Source organism: Carassius carassius, chromosome 31, assembly GCF_963082965.1.
Source record: "Carassius carassius chromosome 31, fCarCar2.1, whole genome shotgun sequence".
NCBI classification, from domain to species: Eukaryota; Metazoa; Chordata; class Actinopteri; order Cypriniformes; family Cyprinidae; genus Carassius; species Carassius carassius.
The window spans coordinates 19,029,526-19,049,235 of record NC_081785.1 but is presented as its reverse complement, the minus strand read 5'-3'; the positions used below and the strand labels follow the sequence as shown (position 1 = coordinate 19,049,235).

Genomic DNA, 19,710 nt, shown 5'->3' with positions numbered 1-19,710 from the left:
TTGCTGCTGACCTTTAATGATCCAGTTCAACCATACTAATAATTAAAAAATGACTTTAGATAAACTAACAATTGTGCTTCATTGTTTTTTTTATTGCTGAAGAGTGTTGAACCTTCTTCTCCTGTGTTCTACTGTACAGACGTGAATTTACTTTTCCTTCAGCCTGAGGTTTATTCATTACACTTTTTGGTGTGAAAGGGCTTTTACATTTGCTATAAATAGAACTTCTTATATTAAAAACAATCAAGCCCTGCTCATATTTAAAAAGTAACGTGAAAGTAACGCAAAAGTAATGTAACACATTACTTTCCATAAAAAGTAACGTATTTAGTTACTTTTTTAGGGAGTAACGCAATATTGTAAGGCATTACTTTTAAAAGTAACTTTCCCCAACACTGCAAATAACCAACTGCATTTTATTTTTCAATTCGACAGGCACAATGCATTGTGACAGGGAAAATAAAAAAAAAAAATTTAAATAAAGTATTTTGCATACAGTTTTATAATTAAATTGTTAATCTGGATTTCATTTTTATAATTGAATTGATTTAATTAAAATCCCATCCATATTGGGCACCCTAGTATGTTCTTATTTCAAAGTTTCTCACTATTCATATACCACTTATAATGATCTTAATGTGATTTTCAGTAGATCAGTTTTTCAGTTCCCCTCAAATTCATAATTAGTCATTTCCTTCCTTTTCCATAGCACTTATTTATATATCTGTTAAAACCCCAAAAACTTGATGCTTTAAAAAAGCTTTTGATTGCCTTGAGAACTTACTGAATTACAAAAAAAAAAAATTCATCTAGTATTTTATTCATCTAGTATTTTACTTTATTTCAATTAAAGTTCACCCAAAATTTTGCTGAAAATATACTCACCCTCAGGCCATCAAATATATGGATGAGTTTGTTTCCTCATCACAACAGTTTTGGAGAAATGTAGGGTGCCATCAGAATGAGAGTCCAAACAGCTGATAGAAAGTAATCCACACAGTCTGTCAATTATCTTGTGAAGCAAAAAGCTGTGTGTTTGTGAGAAATAAATCCATCATTAAGGCATTTTAACTTTGTTCTGGCCAAAAATACAGATTTTAGTTAACAATAACAAAAATGGCTTTGAAATGCTGTTATCTAACAAATGAGATTCATACGCTTAAGTGTCCAAATACTTTCTGGGACCATTGCAAATACCCAGTAGGTTCATGGAGGGTATGACTAATGGTGGAATTTGCTCCTGTGAGCCCATTTGTAATACTTAACTGTGTGTGTCGGATCAAAACATGTCTAAACATACTCAAACAGTTAACATTGTAGGGGCTTGGAGATGGAAAAATTAACACTTCAAACATCTCTTAAACACCATTGATTCTTTTACAGAGCTGCTGGGCATCCGTGATTAGTGTTAGCTCCCACAATCTCCCATAAGATAACATTAAAATCACACCATAAAAATATAGTACAAATAAGCTGTAAAAAGAATGAAATAATATTAATATTTTTAATATTTATAAAAAAAATAATATAAATGATAATGTCATAAATATATTCTCTAATAATACCAATATTTTTCTTAAATCTGTATGGCCTGGGTTACTGAGTAAATACAATAAAAACATTTTTAAAATAAATAATTTCAAATCTTACTGGTGACCCAATATTTACAATATACCATTAAAAGGTACTTTAAAATAATATCCCGCAAAACTTGAATTTCCAGAATGTCGTTGCAAACTCAAAATAATTGTGTAATGCTACATCCACGCCACTAGGTGTCAGTGTAAGTCCATAAACAACATAGCCATTTTTGTGTAGTAGTTTACACTACTTTGTACAATAAGTGTACAAATTAGTCTTTGGCATCACTGTCTGACATTGCAATTGTTTTTTTTTCTGTAATGTTTTAACAAAATGTTATACTTGGACCTTCCAACAAGAAGTATACAGTAGATCTGTTGCTAGTTCTGTTTCATCATGACTTTAAAGACACATACAGTAGTAACTCTTTGGTTTGCATGCAGGTTCAAGGGGCATCCAGGCCCTGTTCTTGCAAGATGAGCTCCTAAAGGCCTGTCTTTCTCATCACCACTGGTTTCCCCACACACTACACGCACAGCCCCCCTGAAGAGACTGATGGCCCGCCTGGGGCCATCGCCATGGCAGCTATGCTTCAAGTACTCTGCAAAGAGCTGGTCATCGTGACGGATGGGCGTGCTTTGGAGATGAATCAGCACATCATGCAGGATGCTGTGGAGAAACGTGCCTCCATCATTGCTGATTTAGTGTTGTGGAGATATTCTTGGGTTATGCTAACCTGATGTGAAAGCGACACATTACTGTTTTATTGTATTTATTACATTTGTTTGGCTATGATTTGTGTTGATTTTGTAACAGGCGTAACAAAGACTGCAGTGCCAGTAATATGTTTCCAGAGTAATGGCCCTGACTCAGCACCTCACTTCCTGTGGTGTGATGGAGATCCCACTAAGCCCAGTGTAATTCCATCCACTGCTTTCTCATGTGCAGCATCCCAATTTGCCCACAGTAAACCCTAAAAGCATGCACTATTTTTGTGAAGAAAAACATACATTTGATTATGTAGCAGAATAATGGACATACCATTATTTTTTGGAGTTTTGGGACATACTACTTTGTCATAATTGCATCTTTAACAGACCACTCTGTCACTTAGTTACGTGCAACCCGTCACCATTTAAACTGCACTTTCAATCATGTTGTCACTGTCGGGAGAAAGCAGGCTGGATTCAGATGCGGGTAAACTCAAGGCTTTATTCACAAAGCGGGGACAGAGAAGATGAGTCACGTTTCACAGGTTTCACTCGCAGTGACAGGATGAACAGCAGATGAGTCACGTTTCACAGGTTTCACTCGCAGTGACAGGATGAACAGCAGATGCTACTAGGAGCTCTGGGCTTGTAAGAAATAGAGCAGAGAAATAAGCTAAACACACTGGAGCCTGAGGACTAGACACGACAGGGTGAGTACAAAGAGCTGCTAGATGATCGGAGCTATCGGTACGAATAACAACAGTCTGACAATAGACAGAGAAACACAGGGAATAATAAAGGGGAAAAAATTAGAAGGACATAGAGAACAGGTGGCGAGCAATTACGGTTAACAACGGGGAAACAAGGGAGGCGGGGAAAACACAAACAGGCAGACGCGGTGAGCTGTCAAACCATCCCAACACACACACACCCACACCAGAAAGACAGGTGATTAGCCCCGAGACCCGACAGTACCCCCCCTCCCAGGAGCGTCACCTGGCGCTCTAGGAAGGGGCCTACCTCGATGCCGCCGGAAGTCCTCAATCAACGAGCGGTCCAGAATGTCCCGGGCGGGCACCCAACACCTCTCTTCTGGACCATACCCCTCCCAGTCCACAAGATACTGAAACCCCCTGCCGCGGCGCCGCTCATCGAGTAATCTCTTAACCGTATAGGTAGGAGATCCATCCACAAGACGAGGGGGTGGGGGGGTGGGGCGACTGCAAGCAGGATTAAGGGGGAAAGAGAACACAGGTTTGACCCTGGAAACATGAAACACCGGGTGAACCCGACCAAGAGTAGGAGGGAGCTTGAGCCTGATCGCCACCGGATTAACCACCTTGGTGATGCGGAAAGGCCCAATGAATCTGGGTGCCAGCTTACGAGAAGGCGCCCGGAGAGGCAGATCCTTGGTAGAGAGCCAAACCCGTTGACCACACACATAGGTAGGAGGAGAGGACCGGCGACGATCAGCTGCAGCCTTGGTTCTGTCAGAGGCTTGGACCAAAATCCTCCTGACTCTCTCCCAGGTGCGACGGCAGCGCTGGACGAAAGCCAGGGCGGATGGAACCGCTGCGTCGGGTTCATGTGATGGGAACAGAGGTGGATTATAACCAATAGCACACTCAAAAGGGGACATACCTGACGCGGCCGCAGGAAGGGTGTTATGGGCGTATTCTGCCCAGGAGAGCTGCTGACACCAGGAACTCGGATTGTTGGATGCTAGACAGCGGAGCATTCTTCCTAGATCCTGGTTGGCCCGCTCACACTGCCCATTGGTCTGAGGATGAAAACCAGATGACAGACTAGCAGAGGCCCCAATCTGTCTACAAAATTCCCTCCAGAACCGGGAGACGAACTGGGGACCCCTATCTGAAACCACATCCACCGGTAACCCGTGGAGACGGAAGACGTGATCCACCACCAGTTGGGCGGTCTCCCGGGCGGAGGGTAGCTTGGGCAGGGGAATAAAATGTACCGCTTTGGAAAAGCGATCCACCACCGTGAGAACTACAGTGTTTCCCTTTGACGGAGGAAGCCCAGAGACGAAATCAAGGGCAATGTGTGACCAAGGATGGGAAGGGATAGGGAGAGGATGCAGTAGACCATCAGGAGGGCGATTGACAGGCTTACTTTGGGCACATGTGGGGCAGGCCAACACAAACTGTCTAACATCTGCGGCCATAGTAGGCCACCAAAAACGCTGTCGGATGGCAGACAACGTTGTCCGAATACCTGGATGGCAGACTAACCTGGATGAATGACCCCACTCAAGGACCTCAGAGCGCAGCGTAGCCGGCACCGGCAACCTGCCCGCCGGACACTCTCCCGGCACCTGCATCCCTCGACCGGCCTCCTCAACTCGCTGCTCGATACCCCACGAAAGAGCCCCGACCACCACCCCCTCAGGAAGGATGGCCTCGGCCGCAAACTCCCCCCCCGGAGCACCGAACAGGCGAGAGAGGGCATCAGGCTTGGTGTTCTTTGATCCCGGCCGGTACGAGAGGGTAAAGTTGAATCTGGCAAAGAAGAGCGCCCAGCGGGCCTGACGCGAGCTCAGCCTCTTGGCCGAACGGATGTACTCTAGGTTCTTGTGATCCGTCCAGACCAAGAAGGGCTGCGCTGACCCCTCCAACCAATGACGCCACTCACCCAAGGCCAATCGTACCGCCAGCAGCTCTCTGTTGCCGATGTCATAGTTACGTTCTGCAAGGCTGAGACGACGAGAGAAGAATGCACAAGGATGAACCTTCCCATCATGGAGGGAACGCTGAGATAGAACTGCGCCAACCCCAACGTCCGAAGCATCAACCTTGACAATGAACTGGGCCTCGGGATCTGGAACCATCAGAACAGGTGCAGAGACAAAACGGGACTTTAAAATGTCAAAGGCTACCTGCGCTTCCCGGTTCCACCTGAAGGACACCTTAGTGGAGGTTAAGGCTGTCAGCGGTGCAGCGATCTGACCAAAATTCCGGATGTAACGCCGGTAGAAGTTGGCAAAACCCAGGAAACGCTGCAGAGCCTTCCGGGAGTCAGGGACCGGCCACTGGGCAACAGCTTCAATCTTAGCAGGATCAGGCTTGATCCCCTCCGTAGAAATAATATGGCCAAGGAACGTAACAGACTCAGCGTGGAATTCGCACTTCTCCGCCTTGACAAACAACTGGTTCTCTAGTAACCGCTGGAGAACCCGTCTGACATGCTGGGTGTGTAATTGGAGAGAAGAAGAAAAAATCAAAATATCATCCAAATACACAAAGACAAATTGATTAATCATGTCACCCAACACGCTGTTGACGAGTCCCTGGAAAACGGCTGGAGCATTGGTCAGACCAAACGGAAGAACCAAGTACTCGTAGTGTCCCGAAGGGGTGTTAAATGCCGTCTTCCACTCATCCCCATCCCGAATGCGCACCAAGTGGTAGGCGTTGCGCAGGTCTAACTTGGTGAAGACCCGAGCTCCCTGTAATAATTCAAAAGCAGAAGACATTAAAGGTAGGGGGTACCTGTTCTTGATAGTAATGTCATTAAAACCTCTGTAATCAATACAAGGGCGCAGGGAGCCGTCCTTCTTCTGAACAAAGAAAAACCCTGCACCAGCGGGAGAGGAGGAATGGCGGATGAGCCCAGCCTGAAGTGACTCACGTATGTACTTGTCCATGGCCTCTCTCTCAGGACCTGAAAGGGAATATAAACGACCCTTAGGCGGAGAAGAGCCCGGGAGGAGATCAATGGCACAGTCGTAAGGGCGATGCGGAGGTAGCGAGGTGGCCCGGGCCTTACTGAAGACCGCCCGAAGATCATGGTACTCCGCCGGAACACAAGTCAGGTCAGAGGGATCCTCCTGAGGAACACAAGACACAGAGACAGGACAAAAAGCAGCACCCAAACATGACACGTGACAAGACTGACTCTAGGCTAAAACAGAATTACTGACCCAATCAATGTGGGGATTGTGCTTGTGCAACCATGGGTGTCCCAGAACTAAAGGAGCCATAGGGGAATCAATAATAAACAGTTCAATCCACTCATGATGACTGCCAGCAATATGGAGGTCTATCTTGGGAGTGACGTGGGTGATGGTGGTAAGGGGACGGCCAACTAACGACCATGCTGAAACGGGACTAACCAAAGGAACAAGCGGGATCTTCCAACGTTGAGCAGAGGCAGCATCAAGGAAGTTCCCCTCAGCCCCTGAGTCCACAAGGGCGAGTCCAGTGTGTGAATGACTCTGGAAGGAGAGTTGGCACGGCAGCTGAGTGCGTGTTGCAGGAGAGCTTGAGCTGAGAACCGTGCCCACCAGGACTCTCCGCCTCCCTGGTGGACCCTGGCCCTTTAATGGGCACTGAAGGGCGAAGTGGCCTCCCTTGCCGCAGTATAGACACGCCCCCGACGACAGACGCTCCTGCTTCTGCCGTGGTGTAAGCCGTAGATGACCCAACTGCATGGGCTCCTCCTCCGAGGGCTGTCGGCTGGCTGAACTGGCTGAAGAGGACTCTAGGTGGCGCCACGGGGCGGGTGTTTGCCGTTGTTTGCGGCGCCGGCTGAGACGACCCTCAATGCGGAGCGCGAGACTAATGAGCCTATCCAATTCCCGCGGGAGCTCTATGGCCGCGAGTTCATCCGAAATGGCGAAATCCAACCCCTCAAGAAAACGAGCGCGCAGCGCGCTCTCATTCCAGCCGCATGCCGCAGCTAAAGTCTGGAACTGGATAGCATAGTCAGTGACGGAGCTCCTCCCCTGAGACAGTCGTGATAACTGGGCCGCCGCTTCGTCACCCTGAGCAGAGCGATCAAACAATTTGGCCATCTCTAAACTGAAATCCGCGAAGGTGGCACAACAGGGAGCCCGCGATCTCCAAACGGCGATCCCCCATTCGCGGGCACGGCCCGAGAGGAGTGTAAGGACGTAAGCCACCTTGGTCTCTTCATTTGCGTAATGCCGGGGCTACAGAGAAAACACCAGCGAGGATTGGGAGAGAAACGCTTGACAGGCGATAGGATCGCCATCGTAGACCGGAGGATTGTTGGCATGGGGTTCGGACTCGTGTGACATACCGGTGTGAGGAACGGGCCCCCGGCTCGTTGCCTCTCGCTGAAGATCGTCCACCCGTGTGAGGAGTTTGGAGACTCGGGCACTGAGAACTTCCATCTTCCGCACATCCAGCGCGGTGGTGTTGAGCTGGGTGGCAGGCTGCCCGATCAACACTCCCTGTTGAGCGAGTAATTACGGTTAACAACGGGGAAACAAGGGAAACAAGGGAAACAAGGGAGGCGGGGAAAACACAAACAGGCAGACGCGGTGAGCTGTCAAACCATCCCAACACACACACACCCACACCAAAAAGACAGGTGATTAGCCCCGAGACCCGACAGTCACAGTTAACATCCTTTACAATTACACTTCATTTCCTATCGTATTGGAGAGAAATAAAAAGACACGTTGGTCTACCAGTCATGTGTCTTTAATGCCATGAACTCTCCTCATGTGTTTGCATGATGATGCATTTAAAAGTTAATGACCAAATGTATCTTTATAAAAGTTTCAAATTGTTGTTCTAGATGAGATATATTGCAGATAACATTTAATATAGTTTTTTTTCCCTCAGGTTAGATATTATTAAGAAAATACCATTACATAAACCTCTCTATACTTAATTGTGGGTCTTGCATATCTGCCATGTCTGTAGTTTTGTAACACTTTATATTCATGTTTGTAGTTCTAATCGAATCTGCATCCAGCAATATTAAGAGTGTGCATGGATCTGCACTTCAAATTGTTAATGGAAATAGTATACCATGAGGGTACCTTTTGGATACTCATTTTAACATAATACAATTTGGGACACACTCATTTTGAATTTTGAATACTATTAAAGAGGCCAATGATGCGATTTCAAGTTTTCCTTTTTCTTTGGAGTTTTACAAGCTGTTCGTGAATAGATAAGATCTAAAAGTCTCAGCAAAAGAAATATTCTATTTAAAAGTTAAGACTTGTCCAGGCCCTCCTAAAACAACTCATTTAATTAAACAGGCCCCCACATGTCTATGTCACTGTGTGGGACGATTTGCAAAACACAGCATAATTGTTCATGCAAAGACAGAAGGAGTAACTTTTATTCTCGCTGCATGGGAAGTCGTGGCAGTCGTAATGGTTAGAGAGTCGGACTCCCAATCGAAAGGTTGTGAGTTCGAGTCCCGGGCCGGCAGGAATTGTAGGTGGGGGGAGTGCATGTACAGTTCTCTCTCCACCTTCAATACCATGACTTAGGTGCCCTTGAGCAAGGCATCGAACCCCCAACTGCTCCCCGGGTGCCGCAGCATAAATGGCTGCCCACTGCTCCGGGTGTGTGTTCACAGTGTGTGTGTGTGTTCACTGCTCTGTGTGTGTGCACTTCGGATGGGTTAAATGCAGAGCACAAATTCTGAGTATGGGTCACCATACTTGGCTGAATGTCACGTCACTTCACTTCATTATTGCTGCTGCCGCCGTCATGTCGTGGAGATGCTGTGTTTTGTTGTGAAAGCGAAACTAGTTTGTTTGGCCTTCCAAAAGAGGACACGACTAGAAATCAGTGGTTAAGTTCCAGAACAGTTTAAACCAAATATTCATGTGTTCGCATTTTACGGAGGACTGTTTCCTGAACCTCTGAGAGTAGCCTACAGTGCCTGTTGTTCTGACTCACTGTAAGCCTGAAAGCACCTAATTATGTTTTCATATTTAAAGAATTTGCCACTGACTATTCAAACGTGAGTTTTGAGCAGTGTAGAATAGCACTTGTTTGTCGTTTCTCCGATCACAAATGCAGACATGGTTTTATGTTTATACAGCGGGGCGTGATGTGATGCAATGCAATGCATAAAAAGACAGTATAAGTCATTATAATTCATGATTATGTCCCCACTGGATGCCTCGTTTACAATAAGTTTTATCATTTTTAAGTTTTATCATTTCAGCAGGACGCAGCATCACACTATGGTAAGCAGTGGTGTATAAAGTACCTTAAAGTCATACTCAAGATAAAGTACTTTATGTGATATTTATTGTACTGGAATCTGCATCTGAAATAGCATGTATTTACACAGTTTATGTATCTCAGAGGGGACATGGATTAATTTAAACTGCATACAAAGATGTATAAAAATGTCTGTTTTGTTTTTAACAAAAAACGTTATACTGACATTTGAAATAATTTAAAACATAAAAAAAAATAGTCGAAATGTGAAATTAAAACCGCCAGTTAGGTGATAGCAAGTGTATGTTAATGAGTGAGTCATTGAGATTAAACCGATTCATTCAAACAGCTGATTCATTCAGAAACAAAGCATTTGACCTGATTCACTGAATCATTTATTCAACCGATTCGTTCAAAAAACTGATTCATTCAATAAGTTGCTCCATTGCTCAGAGATGCAAAACAGTGCTGTGACCTTAGGGGAAATGTATCGGAGTAAAAGTATACATTTTAATCAGGAAATGTAGTGGAGTAAAAGCTGGCTGAAATATAAAAACTCAAGTAAAGTACAGATACTCCCAAAAAATACTTAAGTACTGTAACAAAATATTTTTACTTTGTTTCATTACACCACTGATGGTAAGGGGCGTAACATTTCCGTCACAGCTTGAGGCATTCGGCCACAACGCACTGGATAGCTGGCCAATCAGAACACACCTCGCTTTTCAGAACGATGAGCTTTGTAAAAATTTACACGTTTCAGAAAGGCAGGGTTATAGAGGAGAAACAATAATGTAAAGTATTTGGAAAATATTGTTTTTTAACCTTAAACCGCATAAACACATTTAATTATACCAAATAATGTTCTTTTTTAGCAACGTCATATGACCCCTTTAAAGACAAATACATAGTATGTGAATTAGGTCTCATTACTGCTCTAAGATCCCACATAAGTAGTATGTTAAACAGAGCACATTATGCATCAATTAACATTTTAAGCAGTATTATTATAGTTCATGACTTCATCTGTACATAATTCATGAGTGATAACTGAATTCTGAAGACAAATATTTTTGTATGACGGCTGCTATACTGTATAACTGATCATTGGTATCTTGTCACTCGGTGGTCTCTTCTGTCTCAAATTTCATGGCCATTTATGTAGTTATTTGATGATTAGCCTAATAATAAAAGTGGTAATATAATGGTCAGGTAATCATTATCATAAAATAACTAATTTCAGGGTGATGTAGTTTTTTTATGATATTGACTGTGCATTATCCCTTACTTTCAGCATTGTTAAAGGAATATTGCAAATGCAATATCTTAAGCTCAATCAATAGCATTTGTGGCAAAATATTACCACAAAAAATCATAATGACTTGTCACACCTTTTAAAAAAATATATTAAAAAAATACAAGCAAAATTTGAGGTTACAGTGAGGCTGTGAAATGCATAAATGTGAAGCTTATCATTTTATAAAATCACTTATATTAATTATTCTTCTAAACTGTATATATTATTATTTAAACTTTAAACTCTTGTCAGTTTTACAGTCGTTTTAAAGATTAACATGTTATGTTACCACTATAACTAAATTTGTTAAATCAGATACTACTTTACACAGAAAAGGTTAAGTGATTGTGTCACACTAAAATAATTTGAACAAAGATATTGTTTAGATCCTGTCGCTAAGCTATTGAAATAGTGAATATTTTAATGTTCCTGAATAGGCTACATTCACTTTCATTTTATGTGTCTCACTGTAACAGACTGTTGCATTTCTTTAAAGATAATGATAGATAAGAAAATTAGTTCAACATTGTCACAAATGCTGTCGATTGAGCTTAACTACTGAATCTGAATTATTCCCTTTAATCAAAGAAAAAGATGTTAAAAAATTACTTTGTTAATTTGTTGCACAACTAGAAATGCAAGTTGATTGACAGTCCAGGTAATTTTATGCATTCAGGAAATTTACACATTGTGCCACATTATACATACTGGACTGCAGAAAGAAGGCTTGTATGCTATTCCAAACACAGCCAATGTCTTGTTTGCCATGTAGTTGAACTGAATTTTTTTATATGTATACTAAAAAGGTTTGACCACTTGGTGGCTATAGAGCGCAGCAGTCGGGCTACTGATGGGAAATACTACAACATGAGAGGGGTGAAAATCAACCATAGACAAACTCTTCACCACTGCCAGCAATATCACAGGCATCACTACCACAAACAACACAGCCAGAGCTTCAGTGTTTCAAACCACTGTGATTAACTTACACTAAAAAATGTTACTGTATAATAAAATAGAAGTAGTTTTTGATTGGATGGTTTTATCCAAACCTTCTCTGATGTAGTCAATGTCCTTATCTCTATAACTAACACAATGCTTAAATCGCCGAGTTTGTTCCCAATTGATGATACGTTCGTTGGCACCAGGGAGTGGCTTAATGAGATCTGTCAGCCCTTTGGTACAGGATTAATTGTGTGTGTGTGTGTGTGTGTGTGTGTGTGCAGGGATCAGGGATGGAGGTAATGAGCTTGGTATGGGCAAAGTCAAAGCAGCAGTTAAAGCATACATGCCTAATGAAAATCTGATTGGGTGTGACGTGGCAGCAGGTAAGCTCTCATCACAAAGAGACTGCATAATGTGCATTCATGCTTCCTGCTGGCTGGAAGAAAAAGGATGCTGGATCTCCAACATTTAATCAACATTTAGGCATGTTTACGAGTGAAATAGAATGGAAAATATTGAGAATAATAAGAAGAATACCTTAAAATTTACTTTTTGAATAATAGTTCATTTAGATACTATATTTGAATGAATTTTTCAGATTAAATTCAAGTTAAACGGTTAGTACACCCAAATATAAAAATTATGTAATTAATAACTCACCCTCATGTCGTTCCAAACCCGTGAGACCTCCGTTCATCTTCGGGATAAAGTTTAAGATATTTTAGATTTAGTCCGAGAGCTCTCAGTCCCTCCATTGAAGCTGTGTGTACGGTCTACTTTCCATGTCCAGAAAGGTAAGAAAAACATCATCAAAGTAGTCCATGTGACATCAGAGGGTCAGTTAGAATTTTTTGAAGCATCGAAAATATATTTTGGTCCAAAAATAGCAAAAACGACGACTTTATTCAGCATTGTCTTCTCTTCCGTGTCTGTTGTGAGCGTGTTCAACTGTAGTGATATCCGGTTCGCGAACGAATCATTTGATGTAACCGGATCTTCTTGAACCAGTTCACCAAATCGAACTGAATCGTTTGAAACGTTTCACGTCTCCAGTAAGCATTAGTGATGGGAAGTTCGGATCATTTTACCGACTCAGACTTTTGAGTCTCATTCAGCAAAATGAACGAATCCTTTTTCGAGTCATTTCGTTCATTTTAGCAAAATGTAATTAAAATGTTATGTGTTACTTCCCCAACACATCTAGTACTTACGCAAACGTTGATCACACTAAAAACAATACAAAACGAAAATGCTATAAGATACAGAAAAAAATATTAATTCTTTACCTGGGTCTTCAGTCTGTGATTAGCTCACCTCTTATCTGACAAGAAGTCTTCGGGTTTAAGTCCTTCCTTAATCACATGACAGCCACATACGCAAAACTAACACAGTCTTGAGCCGGAAAGAGAATTGATTAGTTCATCTCATGAGTCTTTCGGGTCTCGGGTCGAGTTTGACTCGTTCCTTAATCACGTGACAGCCCCATACGCTATTTCTGACATTTTCTGTTACTGTGTTTTTGTTACTGTTTGTTGAGGATCTGTGGTTTGTTATTATTTTATAAATAAATAAAATCCTGTTATAAATAAAATATTGATTAATTTGTCTTTTTGACTGTCTATCGGTAAATAAACACTAGGCTATATAATAATATAATAATCCAAGCTTACAATAAAAAGTTTGTATACTAGTTTGTTCATTTTTACTCCAATTTTGAGTTTGCTGGTATAATAATTGCTTTTCCTAGGCAGACTTGACATATTGGTGTAATATATGTATAAGAAGATTGCTCAAAAAAGGACATAATGACATACATGAAAAGCAAATAACATTTTGAATTTTAATTATTAATGTTAGTTTAAAACATTAAGGTTATGATAACTTCAGCTTTAACAGTTTTAACCCAGCTCAGAGTGAAGAGGATACTTCAGATCCTGGTGCGACTGCCAGTGCAGGGGCCATGTTTTGGGAAGACTTTGACGAGAGGGTAGCAAGCTTGAGGCCTTCTGCTACCTCTTCTAAGACCTCAGATGCTATAAAGGTGCAGGCCTACCTTGCAGAGCCACTCTTACCCCGCACATCAGACCCTCTGGCCTGGTGGAGGAGATGTTCACCAGTATACAAAAGCCTTTCTGAAGTCAAAGACAAGACTTTGCATTGTGGCCACATCTGTGCCATCTGAAAGAATTTTTCTAAAACTGGGCAGATTATCTCAGATAGAAGAAACAAAACTCAGCCCATCCAAGGTCAGGGAGCCTTTTTCTTTTTAATGCAAAATATAGTCACAGTGTGTTATTTATTTTAAAGCTTATTTATTTTTATTTATTTAGAAAAAGACTAGCTTGTTGTGCAATATTTTTGTTGTTGTTGTTGTTTTAAAGGTAATTTGTTATTGTTATTGTTTAGTATCTCTTTATTTTCATTTATTTTTTATTTAAATGGTTTTAAAATTATTTTGGGAATAGTTATCCTCTTTGATATAAAGTTTTTATTTTGGCACAAAAGTGTTATTTATTTTAAAACATATTCATTTTAAATTATAATATAAAAAAGCAAAGCTTGTTGTGCAATATTTAGTTTTTATTTTTGTATATTGTACTTTTAAAGTTCATTTGTTAAGGTTATTAGACCCTCTGGCTTTATTATCTTTTAATTTTAATTTCATTTTTAATTATTTACTTTTTTATTATTTTAATTTATTTTGGAATAGTTGTCCTCTTTGTTACAAAGCTTTTCTGGCACAAAAATAAACAATAAACAACAATTCAAAAGTATGTACACAGTGTTTTTAATGTTTATAAAGTGTCATATGTTACGAAAGTATGGTTTACACAGTCAGGGGTTTATCAGTCAGTAGGGCCCGTACGCCGACACCATGACCTATTCCAGTCGAGGCAACTCGGGCCCTCCCGGTCGGGCTATACAACCACGCCGCTCCTCCTCATCTGCCGGTAGGATTCACCATTCCAACGCTGTGAGCCCCTGTTGAGCATCGGCTCGAGCCCTACCGACCAGGCGCCTCTAACCACATAGTCCAGTACATGCAGCCGGTAGGGCCTACATTCCCAACTCTTAAGTCGCTCCCATTGGAGTACGTAGGCTCTTCTGGCCCGCCAACGAGATGACTTCTCAGAAAATAAAATCAGCCCCCACCAGTACTCAATGCTATTTTGGGGGGTGTCCTTAATCTGGCGGCTGTCCTCTTGTCCATTTGCTTTTTGGGGGGTACTCTAGGTTCGGGCCATTCCCGAGCTCAGAGCCCTTCCCCAGACAGCACGCCAAATACGCATACCATACCTTGGGAGGAGCGCGTCAGATATGCATAACATACCTTGGGAGGAGCGCGTCATATACTTAGCCTAATCAATCCCACAGTATAAATATCGCTGACTTACCTCTATCCATTGACGGTTAATCAGCATCCCTCCTCCACCCCATCTCCTCACTTCAAGTTCACTTTATAATTAGACGGGGAAGGGGGGTACTCTAGGTTCGGGCCATTCCTGAGCTCGGAGCCCTTCCCCGGACAGCACACCAAATACGCATACCATACCTAAGCTAATTATATGTAAGCGTGAACTCATGAAACCAATATCCCGGAGTAATTCATTTACTCAAACAGTACACTGACTGAACTGCTGTGAAGAGAGAACTGAAGATGAACACCGAGCCGAGCCAGATAATGAACAAAAGATTGACTCGTTCTCGAGTCAAGAACCATTTCTGTCCGACGCGTCCGATTTGAAAACCGAGGAGCTGATGATACTGCGCATGCTTGATTCAGCATGAAACAGACTGACACACAGAGTGTCAGAACCGAACTGATTCTTTTGGTGATTGATTCTGAACTGATTCTGTGCTAATGTTATGAGCGCGGGTAAAATGAAGGCTTTAATCAAGGGCAATCATAGCCAATGGCGTCATTACGTCGAGCACCATTTTCTTCAACCGGTTTATTAAATCGAACTGTCCGAAAGAACCGGTTCGCGGAAAAGAACCAAACTTCCCATCACTACTGGTGATCCGAAAACCGATGCAACCGGTTCTTGACTTGTGAACGAGTCAATCTTTCGTTCGTTATCTGGCTCGGCTCTGTGTTCATCTTCAGTTCTCTCTTCACAGCAGTTCAGTCAGTGTACTGTGAGTAAATGAATTACTCCGGGATATTGGTTTGTTTGAACTCAGAGGGAGTGTCAGCCATGTTAAAAAAGTTAACAGCTTAAGTCATTTATGGATTAATGCTTATTGGAGACTAGAACTGTTTCAAACTATTCAGTACTATTTGTTGAACTGGTTCAAGAAGATCCGGTTACATCGAATGATTCGGATATCACTAAACTGCATTTCTTTACATTTCCACAGAGACTGCATTTATCTAATAAAAAATACAGTTGTGAAAGAATATTACATTCTAAAATGACTCTTTTCAGGTTTCTTTAGTGTCACATGATCTTTCAGAAATCATACTGATATGCTGATTTGGTGTTCAGTTATTAATAGTGGTTCTTAATATTAATGTTGAAAACATGCTGCTTTATTTCTATTAACATAATACACACACACACACACACACACACACATATATATATATATATAAATATATATATATATATATATATATATATATATATATATATATATATATATATATATATATATATATATTAGGATTTTTAGATGAATATAAAGTTCAGTGAACATTATTTATTTGAAATCTTTAGTAACATTATAAATATATTTACTATCACCTTTAATCAGTTTAAAGCATCCTTGCTGAATAAAAGTATTTGTTTCTTTTTCATTTTTTTCTTGTTTTAGATCTTACCCCAGACTTTTGAATGGTAGTTCATAGTGAAAAATGCTGGATTAATGGCTGCTGAAAAATTAGCTTTGCAATTACAGGATTAAATAACATTTTAAAATGTATTACAAAACAGTTTCTTTCACTTGTAATAATATTTCACAATGTAACCATTTTTATTTTGATCAAATAAGTGTAAGCTTGGTGAGCATAGAGACTTCTTTCAAAAACATTTATTCCAAACTGTTTGATTGTTTGAGTGTATTATTGAGATGTCTAGAAAAGCTTGTATTTGCACCACAATGATTGTGTACCATGAACAATCTTTTCTTAGCATACTTAATGTCCACTTCCTGTGAAGTGTCCAGCTGTGGCTATGCTGTCGCCTGTGCCCTCTATGTTCTTAAACTCTGTCCAATACACTGGCGCTACCTCCAGGGGGGCTTGGGTCTGTCAGCCAGACCTGATCAATAGAGCACACTGTAGCCAAGGTAACACATTATCAAAAATAAAAGATGATGGCTGATGATTATGATGGCTAAATTCAGTCCTACATTACATTAAAGCATCTGTTCTTCTAAAAAAAGTATTGCATTGCAGTCTAAGGGTGTCTTTGGAAGTGTTTATGCATGTCACCTCATGATATTCACCTCACACTGTTAACTTTGTATCTCATTATATATATTTTTTAGTTGAAATCCACTGGTATAAAACTTGCAAGCGCGTCGCAGTGCTGCTTCCAGTCAACACTGGCCATTTTTATATTTGCGGTGATCTGCAGACCACTTCAGAACCTCTCCCAGTATACGATATAATTATCACGGCCACGACAGCGGGAACCGGCCCGTTAACCCTGTATTCACATTCCTTTCTGTTAGCCTAAATATTTTCTGGCCTCTGTGAAGTTTCTACTCAGTGGCTGCTATGGACTGATGATTTAATAATACTTTTCCTGTTTTTAAAGTTCCCACTCCCACATGTGGCTTAAAATAAAAGACCATTACCACTGAATGCATTACCAAAGATTAAAAACAAAAAGAAAATAAATAAAAAAATCCAGCTGCAAAGACAAAGATGACTTGATGTGGTGCTTTTATTCAAATAACAGGAGGAAGAGATGCTCCACATTTTGGTGAAATATGGCATCCGTAGCGGCAAAACGGCAAACCTAGGACTGGAGGTGGGTGGATTGACCTTTCACCCTTACCATTCTGACATCATACAGTGGCTTCGAAATCTCAATCTTGCTTCATGTCAGTGTAAAGTGCATCACGGACACGTCAGACAGCCACAGGAACCAAGACACACATCTGTGACCAGAGTCAGAGCCGACTCAAACTTTACATATTCTCACAGATGAATATGAGTATGGGAACGTAATCAAAAGGGCTGCCTTTGTTAAAAAATTTGCTAAAAAAAAACAAACAATTGATTTCAAGATATTACAAACATTGTGTCCATCAAACAAGGTAACTTACACATCCTACTGATTATTCAGTCAACAATATAGCAACTACGGTATTATAACAATATTAACAATTTATAACAATATTCAGTCAACTACAGACCGGTATCCCTTCTTCCATTCATTGCAAAGACACTTGAGCGAACTGTGTTCAACCAGTTTTCTATGTTCCTTGTACAGAACAACCTCCTGGACAGCAACCAATTTGGCTTCAAAAGTGGCCACTCAACTGAGACTGCTCTGCTCTCGGTTACTGAAGCCCTGTGACTAGCAAGAGCAACTTCAAAATCCTCGGTACTCATCTTACTGGACCTTTCTGCTGCTTTTGACACTGTTAATCACCAGATTCTCCTGTCCACCCTCAGAAAGATGGGCATCTCTGGAACAGCACTCCTGTGGGTTAAGTCCTACCTCTCTGACAGATCCTTCAGTGTGTCTTGGAGGGGCGATGTTTCAAAGTCACACCACCTTGCTACTGGGGTTCCTCAAGGCTCAGTACTTGGACCACTTCTCTTCTCCATCTACATGACATCATTAGGATCTGTCATTCAGAAGCATGGTTTTTCTTATCACTGCTACGCTGATGACACCCAACTCTACCTCTCATTCCAACCAGATGACCCGACAGTAGCTGCTCGCATTTCAGCCTGTCTGAGTGACATCTCTAGCTGGATGGTTGACCATCACCTTCAGCTTAACCTTACGAAGACAGAACTCCTGGTAATTCCAGCTAACCCATTGCTTCATCGCAACTTCTCTATACAGCTGGGCTCATCAACCATTACTCCTTCGAGGACAGCTAGAAACCTAGGAGTTGTGATGGATCATCAGTTAAGCTTCACAGACCACATTGCTACAACTACCCGGTCCTGCAGGTTTGCCTTATACAACATGAGGAAGATAAGACCCTTCCTGTCAGAGCAAGCAACCCAACTTCTTGTCCAAACTCTTGTTCTCTCCAGACTGGACTATTGTAATGCTCTCCTGGCGGGCCTTCCTGCATGTACTGTCAAGCCTCTGCAATTGATCCAGAATGCAGCAGCAAGGGTTGTCTTCAATGAGCCAAAAAAAGCTCACGTTACTCCTCTCCTCATCAGGTTACACTGGCTACCAGTAGCTGCTCGCATCAAATTCAAGGTACTGATGCTAGCCTACAAGACGACCACTGGCACGGCACCAACTTATCTAAAATCATTGGTTTAATCTTATGTGCCCTCCAGAAGTTTGCACTCTGCAAGTGAACGACGCCTTGTGGTACCATCCCAAAGAAGTTCAAAATCACTCTCACGGACCTTTTCCTGGACTGTGCCCAGCTGCTGGAATGACCTCCCAATCTCAATTCGTACAGCTGAGTCTTTACTCATTTTCAAGAAACATCTAAAGACTCATCTTTTTCGCCTGCACTTAACCAATTAACACTAGCACTTTTCCTTTTCTTGTCTTTTAATTTTATAAATAAAAAAAAATAATAATAATAATAAAAAAACCTACCTATGCGTTCTAAACTAGACTAACTGAGACTTGTCATGGCACTTGTATACTGTTGTTGTTCTCTTGTTGACCTGACTGCTTCTATTGTTCTCATTTGTAAGTCGCTTTGGATAAAAGCGTCTGCTAAATGATTAAATGTAAATGTAAATGTAAATGCAATATGGGGTTTAAAGCTGCGCTATGCAAGGTTTACTTAAAAATAATGAAATTCTATGATAAAGCCAGTACATAAAAATACTGTACTACAAATAATCTTAAAATTCAATATTTTTTTTTATTTCTGTCGGGTCAGATTCGGCGGGAACCAGGTTACGTCATGTCCGTGAGTATCCGGTTAGGCACTGCGTCGGACACTCCTAGGTAATGACTTCCTCTCCAGAAAAAGCAGGTTAGGTTGGAGCAGAGGGTGAACGGCGTAGGCAAACGCCTGGATTGTGATGGACTGGTGTAAGGATGGTAGG

General features: G+C 41.5%; 1 pseudogene; it reads left to right on the top strand.

The window, feature by feature from the left end:
• Positions 1–1,208: 1,208 nt before the first annotated feature.
• Positions 1,209–19,613, top strand: LOC132111934 (D-glutamate cyclase, mitochondrial-like; annotated as a pseudogene).
• Positions 19,614–19,710: the final 97 nt, after the last annotated feature.